A 16,522-nucleotide genomic window follows, 5' to 3' on the forward strand; every position below is an offset into this window, starting at 1 on the left:
TTCACATGACCTTCTCCACCATCCCGCCGGTTCAGTATCCCGATGGTCGGCATGCCAATCAACAGGGACTATTTCCACTCGTGGGTGTCCACGACACCCATAGAGTGGGAATAGAACCCGTGGTGACCGCAGGTCGCCACCGAGCCCGCAGTGTGGTGAGCGCAGCGAGCCCGCAAGGGGCTTTGCGCACTCGCCCCTCCCCGCCGGGATCCCGGCGTCGGTATGCTGCCGGGATCCCGGCGTCGGTGAGCTGACCGGCGGTCAGGAGACCGCCGGCCAGCCATACTACACCCAATTCAACAATCTCTAAAACAATTTCTCAGACAATATCGCTAAGTGCCTCTTTCCACAACAAATGTCCCTCCTCAGACATTAATGTTTCAAAGAAAAGTAGTCAGATCCACTCTTCCAGAAATCCATTTGACTTCTTCATCTAGAGATCATCAGGTTAGACAGAAGGACTCTGCCAATAAACAAAAGGTAAAACAATATGCAGACCGGAAAAGGAGAGCTATTGTTTTGGACTTACAAGAAGGAGATCGTGTTCTGGTGAAACAAAAAGTAGTACGTAAGGACATGTGAAAAGAATACCAAGTTGCGCTCAACAATCAAATGTAAAAAACATTTATTTTAGTATATAAAATATGATGATGGTTACAACAAATCTCCCGGGAGTATAATTATAACAATTCAACATAAGAATACCTTATCCCTATACCGAGATAATTTTCTTTTGACTAAATGAATATTCCTGTTGTTCCAAAACATATAACCCCGGAGGTGTAGTTTTAAATATAACAACAGCAATAATTAATAACTGTTTAAAATGGATTAAGGGTCTGTATATAAATACATGTAACTCACTTGGTCCATGAAAGTCCCGAACAGTCCTGAATGTGTGTAACTGGGTATTAATTCCAGTGGTCCTAAAGTGAAAAGGACACTTAAAACAATGAAGTGATGCTCAAATGAAATTTGATGTGACAAATGAACTGTGTCGGAAACCTGAGGCCGCTGTCTTGGTGATGGGAGGGAGAGCCCGGAGCGATGTTGCTGCGGTCAGCCGCTGACCCCTGCACGGGGGATGGAGAGCAGTGCCTGTTGTGGCCGCTGGGCTGGATGGAATGCAGCTATACAGGGCTGTCAAGCGGCTGTGGTGTCCGACGGCTGGATGTTACCTTACGTGGCACGGTGTAGAAAAGCTCTCAACAAAAAGCGGCTGACCTGTGCTCCCACGGGCAGCTCCGATTGAGCCTCCCCGCGGTCACCTGGCATGAAATAGAGGTGATAATGAGACCACGGTGTGTTTGGCAGGCTGCATGTTTGGAGCCAACTGTGCTGTGATCAGCAATGATGTTTGTCGTGCTGGCCGCACAGGGCTTCGGTTCACCCGCCGGTGTGTACAGAAGAGAAATCGTCACTCTGACAACGGCTGATAGGTAGTATGCTGTGTTGACAGCAATGGTGGTAAAACTGGTCTCCTGCAAGGGCTCCGACTGAGCCTGACTTCAGATAGAACTAGAGTGTTGGCAATGATATACACCTGTATCCTAACGTGTTTCAACGCCAGCAGGACATCTTTTTCCAAAGGCAGGTACCAAGTGAGTTACATGTATTTATATACAGACCCTTAATCCATTTTAAACAGTTATTAATTATTGCTGTTGTTATATTTAAAACGACACCTCCGGGGTTATATGTTTTGGAACAACAGGAATATTAATTTAGTCAAAAGAAAATTACTAATTATCTCGGTATAGGGATAAGGTATTCTTATGTTGAATTGCTATAATTATATTCCCGGGAGATTTGTTGTAACCATCATCATATTTTATATACTAAAATAAATGTTTTTTACATTTGATTGTTGAGCGCAACTTGGTATTCTTTTCACATAGGTTTATCTTAGGAGATTGGCATTCTCTTTCCAAGTCGCTGCTGACAATCATTTATACACCACCACTCACTGAGTGCTCAGCTTATTTTGCTTACGTAAGGCCATGACTGCTTTTCACCCAAGTCCACTGACTGTAGAGAAAAGGAAAGGAACTATGGCCCTCATTCCGAGTCGTTCGCTCGGTAATTTTCATCGCATCGCAGTGAAATTCCGCTTAGTACGCATGCGCAATAATCGCACTGCGACTGCGCCAAGTAATTTTACCATGAAGATAGTATTTTTACTCACGGCTTTTTCTTCGCTCCGGCGATCGTAGTGTGATTGACAGGAAATGGGTGTTACTGGGCGGAAACACGGCGTTTTAGGGGCGTGTGGATAAAAACGCTACCGTTTCCGGAAAAAACGCAGGAGTGGCCGGAGAAACGGGGGAGTGTCTGGGCGAACGCTGGGTGTGTTTATGACGTCAAACCAGGAACGACAAGCACTGAACTGATCGCAGATGCCGAGTAAGTGTGGAGCTACTCTGAAACTGCTAAGTAGTTTGTAATCGCAATATTGCGAATACATCGGTCGCAATTTTAAGAAGCTAAGATACACTCCCAGTAGGCGTAGGCTTAGCGTGAGCAACTCTGCTAAATTCACCTTGCGAGCGATCAACTCGGAATGAGGGCCTATGGTTGTTGCAGGAAATGACCATCACACTGTGACAAGGAATGTGTCCCATTTCAAGAAGATATTCCCATCCTTATCTTCTGATGCACCTAGTCAAGATGATGTCAACACAACACCTATAACATCCTCAGCACGAAGTGATTCCATCGTGTCTGTTCCTTTGAGTGAAGGATCATATACTCAGACAAAAGCAGGCAGTCATTAAACCTCCTACAAGGCTTATTGAGCTGATATGACTTTCATCTTATAGCTCATAATTTGTTGTTCAAAAATCTTTTCCAGTTTAATGTGTATTGTATATTGTGGGTAAATGTTCATGCTCAAATTCAGTCAGCATATTGTTATATGTTTAATTGGTTGAACGTAAAATCAATTTTATGTGTTTCAAAAAAATATATTAATTTACATATATGAAAGGAAGGGGGAGATGTAATATCTATGAAGATAGATTATGTGCATTAGCTAGATGAGGTAGTGTACCTTTAACAATCTGGCTGCACAGATGAACATGTGATCAGGAAGTAGAAGGGAGAGAAGGAGAAGGAGAGCAGCCATGTGAATTTGATGTCTATCTATAACCATGCAAGTATTACTTACCAATAAGAAATATAATACATAATCTTCATACTGCATGATTCATTGAAATAAAGAGCTGTACATCAGGATATAACACTTACTTTACATACTGTATGGCCAATGTATAATATAAAACCCAGTTTGCAGCCTCAACTCTCTTATGATGACAATAATCCATGTGCCATGATTGAACCATCAGCCATGTGTGGTCTACCAATGGTTTTGCCTACTACATTCTAACATCATAAGAATGCACAACACTTAGACCATTTGCATTTTTGCATAGAAGTTTTGAGCAGGTTTAGAATTTAGGATGTTTAAATAGCTTTATTTTCAAGAGCATATAACTGTTTTTGTTAGCTGTTATTACAGTATAACATTTCTGCAATGTTTAAGATAACAAAAATGCTTTTTATAACACCTGACTTTCAAAGAAATTTTCATAGTAATGTTCAAGTTTGTTTTATAAAAGATTGTTTGATATATTTTTACTTGCTTTGTTTACAAAATTCTAAATATATTTTTGAAAATTGATGAAAAAACTAAAAACAGATTTAATTTAAAAGATTATAATAATTTAATGTAATTAAGGCAGCTTCCGGGTCCCGGCACCTGGACTATGTAGTTCACAGATGCCGGGGTCCGGTGCATGCACAGTAGCAGTGACGGTACTACGCATGGGCAAAACCACTGCTTTTATGGACTGCATCGGCTGAAGCCCATAAAAGCTGGCTGGGGGTGATGAGACAAGCAGGGCCGGTTCTTGCCCTTGTGGCGCCCCGGGCAAAAATAGGGGTGTGGCTTCATATGGGGGCGTGGTCAGTTACGCCCCCATTTGTGCCCCTGTAGCGCAGCTGGAAGAAAAATAAAATAAAATTATGCTTACAATCCCCGCTCCTGATTCCAGACCTCCTCCACCGCCGGCGCCGCTCTTCTCCAGTCCTCGTATCTATGGGAGAGACGTCATTACGTCTCTCCCATAGCACAGCATAGACACTAGAGGTCAATTATGACCCCTAGTGTCTGTGCCACTATGCTGTGCGGTGTGCGATGACGTCATCGCGCACCGCACAGCAAAGGTCCTCTCCATGAAGAGAAACTAGACGCATAGCGTCTGGTTCCCGTCAAAGCGGGGGACCAGCGGCAGGCACAGCGGGGGGCACAGTGGGTGGATCTTGCCATGGTGCGGCGCCCCCTGGATGGCGCCGGCGCCCTCCGGAAGGCGGTGCCACTGGAGACAAGGAGCTGCACTCTGCCTATCGCAGCCCAATCTGCAATAGGCAGGAAACACCTCCCAATGGGACTGCCCAGTGTGTCTGTGACTGGCATGTAGGACTTCCAATAAGAAGTCACTGCCAGTCACAGTGAAGCCAGTGCAGTCTCATGGACTGCATCTGGCTTCAGTGACAGTGAGCTGAGGTAGCAGATTTTACCTGGGGGTGGTTGCAGTTCTGCAGCCCACAGGTAAAAACTGTCACTGATTATATATGTACTTACTGCGATGTGGCATGTTGCAGGACGGCATGCTGCCTGACGTGCCTGGCTGCAACTAGCCGGTGATTGCTTTATTAATTCCTTTAGGACAGTGACTAAGGCTGTACAGATAAATCACTACTCAAGAAACCACAACACTGGACTGTTTTGATGAAATTAGATCTGCTGGCGTATACTATTACTTACCTTATACCATAACCAATAGTATACACATATTTAGCAGAACTAACATATTACACTAGGCAATTTGTCCATGTCATTAATTTGTATATATATATATATATATATATATATATATATATTACTGATCTATTAAGAGATAAACCTAATAATGACCCATGCCACAAAACTTCATTTAAATTTAATGCCCCTACCGTCTTGAGAGGCATTTAACCTTCCCCCCAGTTATCAGCTGTATACACAGTTGTTTACCACACTGGTGAACGTCATGCAAAGGGGGTCACATTTGTGACAAAGTGCATGGTGCTTAGACGCACTGGGAGTAGACAGTTTGTTATTGACACCTACAGTATGTTTAGTAAATGCAAAATTTCTGGTTCTCATTTTTCTGCCACTGATTGCCAGATTACATCTTCTTTGTAGCAGGTAGATGACACAATTTGTACAGTTGTTCAATTAACTAGATTTTGGATATTTTTCTGTCCTTACTGTTTGATAAAATTTCCTTGATTCATTACTAATGTCCTTACATGTTATGTGCATTATTTTTGCAGATCGGTGTCACCTGTGCAGTATGAAGGTATGTCCTTAATGCAGTATCTTGACACAGTAGCATAAAATTGTTCCTAAAAAAAAATATTTTGTTCTAAGAGCTATTAAATGTACTTATAAAAGTTATGTTTCTGAATTGGTATGGTTCTTTTAGTACTTTTGGGGACAGTTTTAAGAAGAAAAATCTTTATGTTACAGTACTTACTTCCTCATATGCTTTAGCTAATAACTCCCTGTGGTAACCTTGTTCCTAAAAATGATCAATCATTTCTCTAGCTTGAAGTTCAAAGGACTGCTTGGATGAGCAATTACGTTTAAACCGAATAAGTTGACCCTCTGATATATTCTTTTTTTATGTTTTGTAATGTGTGCTTTTACAGTGAAGAGAATTGTTAGTAGCTCTCTTTTCCTAAGAGTTAGTAGCAGTAATAGTTGGCCAGGGTAAGATCCAGAAAATCAATTGATGGCTTTACTAAAAGAGTGGATTAATTTGAAATGAAAACCATTGGTGTTGAGGAAAGAAATAAAACCCTGTGCCAGATCTATTCCTCACCCCTATCCCAAACAATAAATTAATCATTAATGTGTATAGAGCTGTCTTTTACAATCCAAGACACACAAGAATTAGGGAGAGCCAGCATGCGCCTATATAGATGGGACTAAAGGCTGATGAGAGATGTCACTCAGCAGAGAACATTGTAGTACCAACCTCTTATACAGTAGATGACCACATACAACCACCAAACTTCTCAACAAAAATGGGATAATATAAATCATAAGATTTCACCCAAGCTTTCTTTACGCTAGGACTACAGGAGGTAAACTTACTAAGAAACTTGTTTTGTCAGAGTTTGTCAGAGCTTAAACATGCTGGTGATCTATGGAGCTTGGTTGCATTTTTATCTCTCAAACACGGAAATTTACTATGAAACATGTTTTCTGGAATTGTGTTTGCCGATGGCATATGGATTCATTATTTCTGTCTGAGGCTGGCCAAACATTCGAGTCGAGCCGAGTCTAGTTTGGTCCGTGTTTGCAAATTACCGATGAGCATGGAAGATGCATTTAATCATGTTGTCATTGGTTTAAACTGTCACATGTGCCAGTGTCATGCCAAAGTCACATAAATACGCCCCTCATAGATTTAGTGATAGGAGTTGTGTAGCAGTGTTGGGTTGTGGCGTTGAGCTTATTGGTTATATCTGAGTGTCATTTGTCAAGTGAGTTTACATTTGCAAGGAACCTGGCCTTGGTGAATGAGTTTATGAAAAAGCATCACCTACTATTTGGCCGCCAGACAGCCCAAACTATGACTCATCGCAGAAACAAGATCTGGGCAAGAGTGGTCAATGCTGTAAATATGGAGTGGCCTGTCAAGCTTAATGATCCGTGCAGCAGATGGTCTGGCTCCCCATACCAGGCTTACTATCTTGAGTATGAGGAGCCACTAAAAGTGCTCATCCCTAACAAGATCATCAGCTGTCAGCATGCTTGGGTCACAGATGGGGCATCTGTCTGGTGAGTGAGATTAGTGACCTGATTAATGCTTCTATTTTATATTTACTGTGATGTTTATTATTAATCATATTTTATAAAAATCAGGATAGCATTTTTAACTCTGCTGCCTGTTTGTTTCCTATTACTTCTGTGAAGCAGACCAGTGGCATAACTTTATCCCAATTGCCCAGAGGCAAGATCAATCATGGTACCCCCCTAGCACTATTATATATGTAAAGAGCAATATAGTGCAATAATGTCTTTATGATAGCTTAACACACCTCCAGTGCTACCATATAATTGATTATATGCATATACTGGAGTGTCAGGGTTAGGCAATAGGGGAGGGTTAGGCTGCGGGATGGGAGGTTTAGGGTTAGGCACTAGGTAGAGTGTTAGGCTACAGAATGGGAGGGTTAGGCACTAGGGAGAGAGTTAGGCTGTTGGATGGGAGCGTTGAGCACTGGGGGAGGGTTAGGCTGTGGAACAGGAGGGTAAGGGTTAGGCACTATGGGGAAGGTTAGCCTTCAGAATGGGAGGGCAAGGGTTAGGCACTAGGGAGGGTTAGGGTTTGGGCATGGGGCCTATTTACTAAGCCTTAGAAGGAGATAAAGTGGACAGAGATAAAGTACCAGCCAACCAGCTCCTAACTGTCTTTTTTCAAACCCAGCCTGTGACATGGTAGTTAGGAGCTAATTGACTGGTACTTTATCTCTGTCCACTTTATGTTCATTCAAGGCTTAGAAAATAGACCCCTAAAGGGAGGGTTAGGCTGCAAAACAGGAGGTTTAGGCACTAGGGGGAGGGTTAGGCTGCGGGATGGGAGGGTTAGGCACTAGGGGGAGGGTTAGGCCATAGGACGGAAGGGTTAGGCACTAGGGGAAGGGTTGCGCTGCGGGACGGAAGGGTTAGGGTTACACACTAGGGGAGGGTTAGGCAGCTGGGTGGAAGGGTTAAGCACTAGAGATAGGGTTAGATTACAGGATGTTAGGGTTAGGCACTAGGGGGAGGGTTAGGCTGTGGGACAGAAGGGTTAGGGTTAAGCACTAGTGGGAGGGTTAGGCTGCGGGATGGAAGGGTTAGGCACTAGGGGGAGGGATAGGCTGCTGGACATGAGGTTTAGGCACTAGAGGGAGGGTTAGGCTGTGGGATGGAAGGGTTAGGGTTATGCACTAGGGGGGGGGGTTAGGCTGCTGGATGTAAGGGTTAAGCACTAGGTGGATGGTTAGGCTGCAGGACAGAAGGGTTAGGCACTAGGGGAAGGGATAGGCTGCTGGATGGGAGGGTTAGGCACTAGGGGGAGGGTTAGGTTACGGGATGTTAGGGTTAGGCACTAGGGGGAGGGTTAGGCTGCGGGACAGAAGGGTTAGGGTTATGCACTAGGGGGAGGGTTAGGCTGCGGGAGGGAAGGGTTAAGCACTAGGGGGAGGATTAGGCTATGGGAAGTGAGGTTTAGGGTTAGGCACTAGAGGGTGGGTTAGGCTGCAGGACGGAAGGGTTAGGCACTATGGGGAGGGATAGGCTGCTGGATGGGAGGGTTAGTTTTGGGTATCTATATATTACTATGAGGGCTGGGACTTGTACCATTCTATAAATATTAATGGGTTCTGCAGAGATATGTGTGAGAAGTGGAAAGACTCTACAGACCTGTCTGCACTCTGCAGTCTTCAAGTCCGGCTCTGCAGTCTCTATTCCAGTCAGAGCAGGTGGTGTGCTCCTTATATGCCTCTTGCTAACTTTTACTTGGCAGTGGCTCCTCCTTTGGACTGGGCATCAGCCGCTGGGAAGGAATCAAGATTACTGCTGGTCAGTCCATCAGGCGCCTCCTAATCAGGACCCCGGCGCCTCATCAATGTGTCACTGTCAGCGCTGCTTTTATCTCTCACAACAAGCGCTCAGCTGCCTCTCCCATCATCCTCCGGCAGCTCCCCCCACTGTGATCTGTCTGACTCTGCCTCAGGCACCCAGCCTCACAAGTACAACCGCTGCTGGCTGCCCTCAGACAACGCAGCTCCGTCTCCTCACCCCGGCCGTCACAGCAGCCGGGGGCACTTTCTATTGAGCTCCTGTCCGTGAGCCTCCTTTCAGCCGCTGAGGTCGCCACTCAGCAGCCAGCACGCGGGTGAAAGTCCTGGATCACCACGTGCTGGCTAGTGATGGGAAATCTAGTTCAGTATGGTGATTAGTTCATTATGATCTAGTTCACTGAAAAGATTAGTTCAGAAGATTAGTTCATCTAGTTCATTTAGTTCATCGTTTCACTCACTGACTCTGAGACTGAAAGGAGTGATTAGATTTAGAACTAGTCTAGAGACTATTACACAGAGTGTAGGTATTTCTAATACTAGCTCATTGTAGGAGTTATAATCTTTTTCAAATGATCAGATATGTTTAAAATGTCAGATTTTTTTTATTTTCAAGAAAAGCAATGTTATATAGCAACCATGTATCTCTGCAATATTAATCCCATTGTTGGTACTCCTTTTTACTTCATAATATGCAAGTAAAAGACCCAAATCCAGAGTAATCTCATAAGTCACTTTTAGTTTTTTCTGCTTTTAAAATACAGTAATTAAAAGAAAAAATAGTCCCTTTGCCCCAATCTAACAGACCTTAGAGAGAGATAAAGTGGAGATGTTGCAAAGTAACCAATCAGCTTCTGTCATTTATCTTCAACAGTATATAAAGTGACAGAAGCTGATTGGTTGCTATGGGCAACTGCTCTACTTTATGTCACTTGAAGGTTCATAGTACATATCCCCGTGTTTTGTGTGGAGTAATCATACCCTACACCTACAGGATAGCATGCAGCACTCAGCACTGTGTCTTTAGCTGATTGGGAGTGTAGCTGGTCACTTAATATACTGGGGGAATGAATCATGGCTATAAGCAGTTCAGTATCAGCTCCATACAATGCATATGCCTGAGCACAGCAGTGCCACACATGGTAGCTTAGAGGTACTGTACTGACTCGTATGGCTGTATGAGTCATTGAGTCAGTGAACTGATCAGTGAACTGTAATGAATCACTGACTGAACTACTGAACTACTAAACTACTGAACTACTTGCAAGGAGAGTGACTCGTGTGAGTCGTCAGGACAATGCAGTTCAATCAGTTCCACAGAGTCCACTGACTCCATGAGCACAGCAGTGACCCCTGTGGCAGCTGAGGTAAACTGACTCATAAGTATTCAGTATTCACTCTCTCTGTGTCACACACACACATACTGATTTGTTGCTATGGGCAACATCTCCACTTCTATAGAACTACCTAAGTATATGTACCATCATATTTCTAAGTATTTCAAGTTGCATTAAAAGAAAATATTGTACCAGGTTGAAAAATTAGACAGACATACATATCCCCCTATGTCTTGTGTGGAGTAATCAGACCCTACAGGATAACATGTAGCACTCAGAACTGTGTCTTACAGGATAGCATGCAGCACTCAGAACTGTGTCTTTGGCTGATTGGGAGTGACAGTGTACCTTGTGACCACCCAATATGCTAGGTGAATTAATCATGGCTATATGCAGTGGGATACGGTCTGAAGATCGACAGTGTCTAGGTCGACAATGCTTAGGTCGACCACTATAGGTCGACAGTCACTAGGTCCACATGGATGGAATGTTGACCGGGTTTCTAGGTCGACATGTGCTAGGTCGACATGAGTTTTTCACATTTTTTTTCTTTTTTTGAATTTTTTCATACTTAACGATCCACGTGGACTACGACTGGAACGGTAAAGTGTGCCGAGCGAAGCGGTAGCGGAGCGAAGGCACCATGCCCGAAGCATGGCGACTGGCGAGCGAACGCGGTGCACTAATTTGGGATACCGGTCACTCTATGAAGAAAATGACACCCCAAAAAAAAAAAACTCATGTCGACCTTTACACCTGTCGACCTAGCACATGTTGACCTAGACGCGGTGCACTAATTTGGGATACCAGTCACTCTATGAGGAAAACGACACCCAAAAAAAAAAAAAACTCATGTCGACCTTTACACCTGTCGACCTAGCACATGTGGACCTAGAAACCCTGTCGACCTTCCATCCATGTGGACCTAGTGACTGTCGACCTATAGTGGTCGACCTAAACATTGTCGACCTAGACACTGTCGATTTGATGAACCACACCCATATGCAGTTCAGGATCAGCTCCATAGCATATGCCTGAGCACAGCAGTGCCACACATGGTAGCTTAGAAGTACTGTACTGACTCGTATGGCTGTATGAGTCATTGAGTCAGTGAACTGATAAGTGAACTGTAATGAATCACTGACTGAACTACTGAACTACTGAACTACTGAACTACTTGCAAGGAGAGTGACTCGTGTGAGTCATCAGGACAATGCAGTTCAATCAGTTCCACAGAGTGAGTCCACTCCATGTCTGAGCACAGCAGTGACCCCTGTGGCAGCAGAGATGTACTGACTCATGAGAGTATTGCTGAGTGAGAGCTGAATAACAACAACAGTGCTGCTGCACCTCTACAACACCCAGCAGAAGATTTAGTACAGCAGTATGCACAGGAGCCAGTAGTACCAGAAGTAGCAGCAAGTGTTTGGACATCTGCACTAATAGGACAGTGATTGTATCACAGAAAGGTGAGTAGCATGACCACACATGCTCACTCACACTCACAGACACACAGAGACTTTGGCTAGGCAGTGCAGATGCTATTTTTTTATTAGATCTGTATTGCTGGGCTATGTTGTACTTTTAACTTTCACTTCACAGTATCAGATTCAGGCAGTGAAAATCCAGTGAATGAGACAGTGAGAAGCCTAATGCAGCTGCTGGCTCTATTCTGTATGTGTCTGACTCCTCCTTCCTGATGAACTAATCTTTGCTAAAGCTGTGAACTGAACGAACTAGTTCACTTTAAAGATTAGTTCATTTTGAACTAATCATTCATGAACTACCCATCACTAGTGCTGGCTCTGTAATACTGCTACCCACTGCAGTCTAGCGACTGAAGCATCCCCTTCACACACAGCATGGGATCCATGTGGGCGTTTAACGGGGTATAATTGCAAAAGTGGGGTGCCACATACAGGGACTTGGGGCACGGAACAGGAGATAATTGAGGAAGTGCCCCCTTCAGGGCTTAGAACCCGGCGGCAACCAACTCCGTTGTCTTGGCCCACCAAAAAAACACTAAACTTGTATATCGGATTTTTTTTTCATAACAAAAAACAAATATGGTTTTAACATCAGAAATCAACATATTTTATAGCAAAGCAATTTAGCATTATTACTATGCATACTGTATTTATTAATGTGTACATGTTTTTAATAGTTACATTGCAGCTTACAGAGAAAAACAGACAAATAGAATGTGATTATGAGGAAGTGGTTCGTAAATACATTACATCATAAAAATAACATTGCAGCATACTATGTGCAAAAGCATATGTATAGTAACATAAAATGTATGCTTGGAAACAGTCCACAGCCTTTGCCCTCGCTGGTGCATACCTCCCAACATGACCCTCTCAAGGAGGGACACAATGCTCTGCTTCTGGACTTTTTTTCTTAATTTGTGATTGCCAGCACCTGTTTTGAACAGGTAAATTAATAAAGAAAGGTGTTTCAGCACAGGTGCCGGCAATCATAAATTAAGAGGGAAGTCCAGGAGCAGAGCATTCTGTCCCTCCTGGAAGGGGTCATGTTGGGAGGTATGCTGGTGGACAATGCAGGTGCAGTCTTGAAGGTGAGTCTGTAAATTAAAAACAAACATATTGCCATTGCATACTACAACACACAAACAAAAACAAACTAATGAGATCTCTCCTGAATACATAAGCATTTCATAGGGGTGAGTGAACAGTCAGATTGCTATAATACATACTGTACAGATGGAATGTGTTGTTACAATTGAGCTGGAACATCGGTATAACAAACACACACAAATGAATGCAGCTGATTTGGCCCCTTTTATAGGCATCAAGATTGTGTGCACAATCATCTCAAGTACAAACACATGCTAAAACACTGCTGATGTGGTGATCTATTAGAACTTTTAATTTGGTCCGAGTTTGCATCATTCTCAGGTGTCTCTTTATGGGACTTGGGGAGATCAAAACCATCTGGTCCAGTAACGTGCTCGGAGCGAACCTGGTGTCTTATGTCCGCTACATCGATGAAAATTTCTTTATTTGGAGAGAGGAGACGAGGATACATTGAAATGCTTCTGTTCCCTTTTGAATTTAAATAACAAAAACATCAAACTTACCTTCACTATGGATAAATAAACAATTAATTTTTTGGATATTACAGTTTATATACAGGAACAAAAGATCAACAAAAAACCTTTTCCAAACTTACCGATTGTGCCACTTATATTACAGCCACCAGTTGCCATCATGAGAACTGGCTAGACTCAATACCGGTAAGCCAATTTAAAAGACCCAAAAGAAACTGTAGCGATGATGTAGCCCAGTGGTAGCCAACCCTGGTCCTCGAGAGCTACCAACAGTTCACATTTTCCAGCTCACCTGGCAGGTGCACTTGTGCAGTTATTACTAACTGTCACATTTTAAAAGATACACAGGTGGACTGTTGGTAGCTCTCGAGGACCAGTGTTGGCTACCCCTGATGTAGCCTTTCAAATCCAGGCAAAAGAATTAGTCCAAAAGTTTGAGACATGTGGGTATAACAAAGATAAAACAAATCAAGCGAGAGATTAAATAAGTATAGTGGAACAGAAAAACCTTCTGACAAATAACAGACAGCATAAAAAGAAAGATGAGAAATTTCAATGGGCTTTTATTATAGAGTTTAATATACAACATAAATCAATTGAAAATGTCCTAAAGAAACATTTGGGACTCTTGAAAAAAGACCCCGTGATCGGGACTCTCGTACCTGAGAGACCGGTCCACATTTACCGTAGAGCCCCAACCTAAAAATTAAGTTAGTTTCTAGCACCATCCAAGCTCCATCACATCCTACAAGAGTTATCTCCAAGGGTTTTTATAGGTGTGGCTGCTGCAAAAATTTTGCGAGGGAACTAATAAGATCATTAATGTCTCCATTAATGACAAGGATGTAAATATTAGGGACTTTATAACATGCGACACCAAGAATGTCGTGTATGCCATCAGGTGTAAGTGCGATTTATTCTATATCGGTGGGACATCGCGCCCCCTAAAAGTTACAATGGGGGAACACATTAGAAATATAAAAAAGGGTTGGAAACCCACTCCTTGTCCCTACATTTTAAAGACAAGCACAATTCTTCAATTAATGATACCACAGTTTTTTGGGGGATCAGACATATCCGTGGTACACTAAGAAATGGGGACACGGCGGGTCTCTTAGCAAGAACCGAAATGATCTGCATATATAACTACAATACCCTTAGCCCCCACGGATTAGACTGTGACTTTGAATTAAAGAGGTTTTGGTAATTTTTCCATCCACTTTGTGTAATATATATAAAGGTTTTTAAATTATTTGTGTATATTTAAAAGTTTGTTTATGTGAGTGACAATTCGGTGGAAAACCACCTTTTGTTTATTAAATTGTTATTTGAAAAAATAAGCACAGTATATGGACTGACATCTGATCTCATTGTAGAAGTTTACATAAAAAAACTACATGTCCCAGGATGCCTTGCACCTCGTTTAAATGTTACATCAGCGGTATAGAGGAAATCCAGTCTGGAAACTACTAGGACTACATCTTTCATGGAACCTAGCATGAGCTGTTGTTTCCGCTGTGGTGTGGGACCGAATTTCCGGAAGCACCGTGATTTGAACTACATAGGACTTAATGGGCAAACTACATTTCCCATCAGCCCCGTTTTTAGGAACTTCCGGGTGGCGCAGAATGTACACTTGTTTGTCCAGTAATACTATGTTGTGGAAATGCTTTGTGTTTTAATGAAAATGACCATAGCTATATATATTCAGTCCTTGAGCATTTGATGTGAAACAATGTTGTGAATTAGAAATATTATAATTATGTGAGGTCACTTCCTGGTACGATACAATTGGCTATTACACTATAAATATCCAGCTCCTGCACGCTCTAATCTATCTTGATAAAGGTCACATGACCGAAATGCGTTGATATTGTTACAAGGAGTTTGAGTAGCTGCATTTTAAACCATTTGAACTTTGTCTTTTTTATCTTTATTTTTCTTTTTTATTCGGATCTGGTTTTTTTTATTGGCTCTGTGTGTTTTATGTGGATGTATTGTTATATTTTAGTAAGGATTTTGCACAATCCAATAAATATATTTTTGGTGATAAATTGTGTATGCCTTTAATTTCCCTGGAAGGGGACCAGAGGAAGGGAAACCACGCTAACTGGCTAAAGATACCTTGATAGGAACAGCCTTCCATCTCTGAGTGTGAGTCGGGGTACACTATATGTGGTTATCATTACACCTCAAAGATACCTTGATGTGTCTGCTATCTATATCTTTCCTGTGAGTTTTGGGGCACACCTCCTTTCTTGTAAGCCAATTATATAAGGATCATTTTCACTTTGCACTTGGGTGGTGGATGGTTATATCATCGGATGACTGAGAGTGTTTAAAGACATCTTGATGCACACATATTTACTCCCACCTGTGTGTGTGGGGTACGCCTCAGTTTGTTACCTGGAATAAAAACATTTTGTTGGTATTTAAACTATACTACACATTGGTTTTTTTTTGTGTGTTTTTCTGACAAACCAGAGAGTACAAGCCATTTCCCTGGAAATGTCTCTGAGGAAGGAAACTGTTGCCAATCGTGTAAAGATACCTTGATAGGAATTGCCGTACATCATTGAGTGTGAGTCAGGGTATGCTGTGCCTGATAATTACTTCACCATAAAGATACCTTGATGTGTTTGCCACCTATATTTTCCTTGTGAGTTCCGGGGTACGCTTCCCATCTTGCAAGCTGTCTTCAGTTTTTATGATTCACCTCCGTTTTACATTCTTGAGGGTGGATGGATATACAGTATCACTAGATGGTTGATGGTGTAAAGATACCTTGATGTGCACATATTTACTTCTTTTTTTGTGAGTGGGGTACGCCGAAGATTAGCATCTGTGCTCGTGTTAATTACTATTTCTGTTATCCTGAATATACTACACATTGGTTGTTTTTCTATTTTTACTTTCCATATCTGGAGCTCATACATCTGACAACAACTGGAAAAAGTTTGACAGGAACACCCTTATCTACATGTAAAACACCAAGGGACGCATCCATATTTATTTGTTTGTTGCGCTTAGTGTGTGAAGGAGGCTCAAAAATATTTTGTATGTTCTATTCTATGCTTTAAATGTGATGACATTTATATTTGGGCCTTTAACACCTTAGCTGCATTGCGCCATCTGATATACTTTCCAAACCAATTCTAGTCATTTTCAGGTGCAAACCCGATTTAAAGTACATTTCCCTGTTGTATTGTTATGCAAGGAAAGAACTTACAAGTCTAGTCAATAGTGCATTAAACTGTATTTATGTATTAGACCATGATAGGAAGTTTGATTCGTGCTTACACTCCTGTGTTTTCAAAATTAGACAAACACATCTGAGAATGCAAACTTGGACCAACATGATTCTTAGTAAATTTACCCACAAAAATTTCAAATCAGGCAAGTTAAACAAATTTTCCACAGAACATCTAGAGTAAAGGATATG

At 42.3% G+C, this 16,522-nt stretch overlaps 1 long non-coding RNA gene across 1 annotated transcript in view; it reads left to right on the top strand.

The window, feature by feature from the left end:
* LOC135055362 (uncharacterized) overlaps positions 1-15,134 on the top strand; it is a 302,272-nt gene extending 287,138 nt beyond the window's left edge. Inside the window, exons 5-6 of the long non-coding RNA XR_010243728.1 lie at positions 5,374-5,399; positions 14,457-15,134. This is a non-coding gene — a long non-coding RNA (uncharacterized LOC135055362). The remainder of the gene's footprint in view (positions 1-5,373; positions 5,400-14,456) is intronic.
* The last annotated feature ends 1,388 nt before the right edge of the window (positions 15,135-16,522 follow it).

Source organism: Pseudophryne corroboree, chromosome 3 (assembly GCF_028390025.1).
Source record: "Pseudophryne corroboree isolate aPseCor3 chromosome 3, aPseCor3.hap2, whole genome shotgun sequence".
NCBI lineage: Eukaryota > Metazoa > Chordata > Amphibia > Anura > Myobatrachidae > Pseudophryne > Pseudophryne corroboree.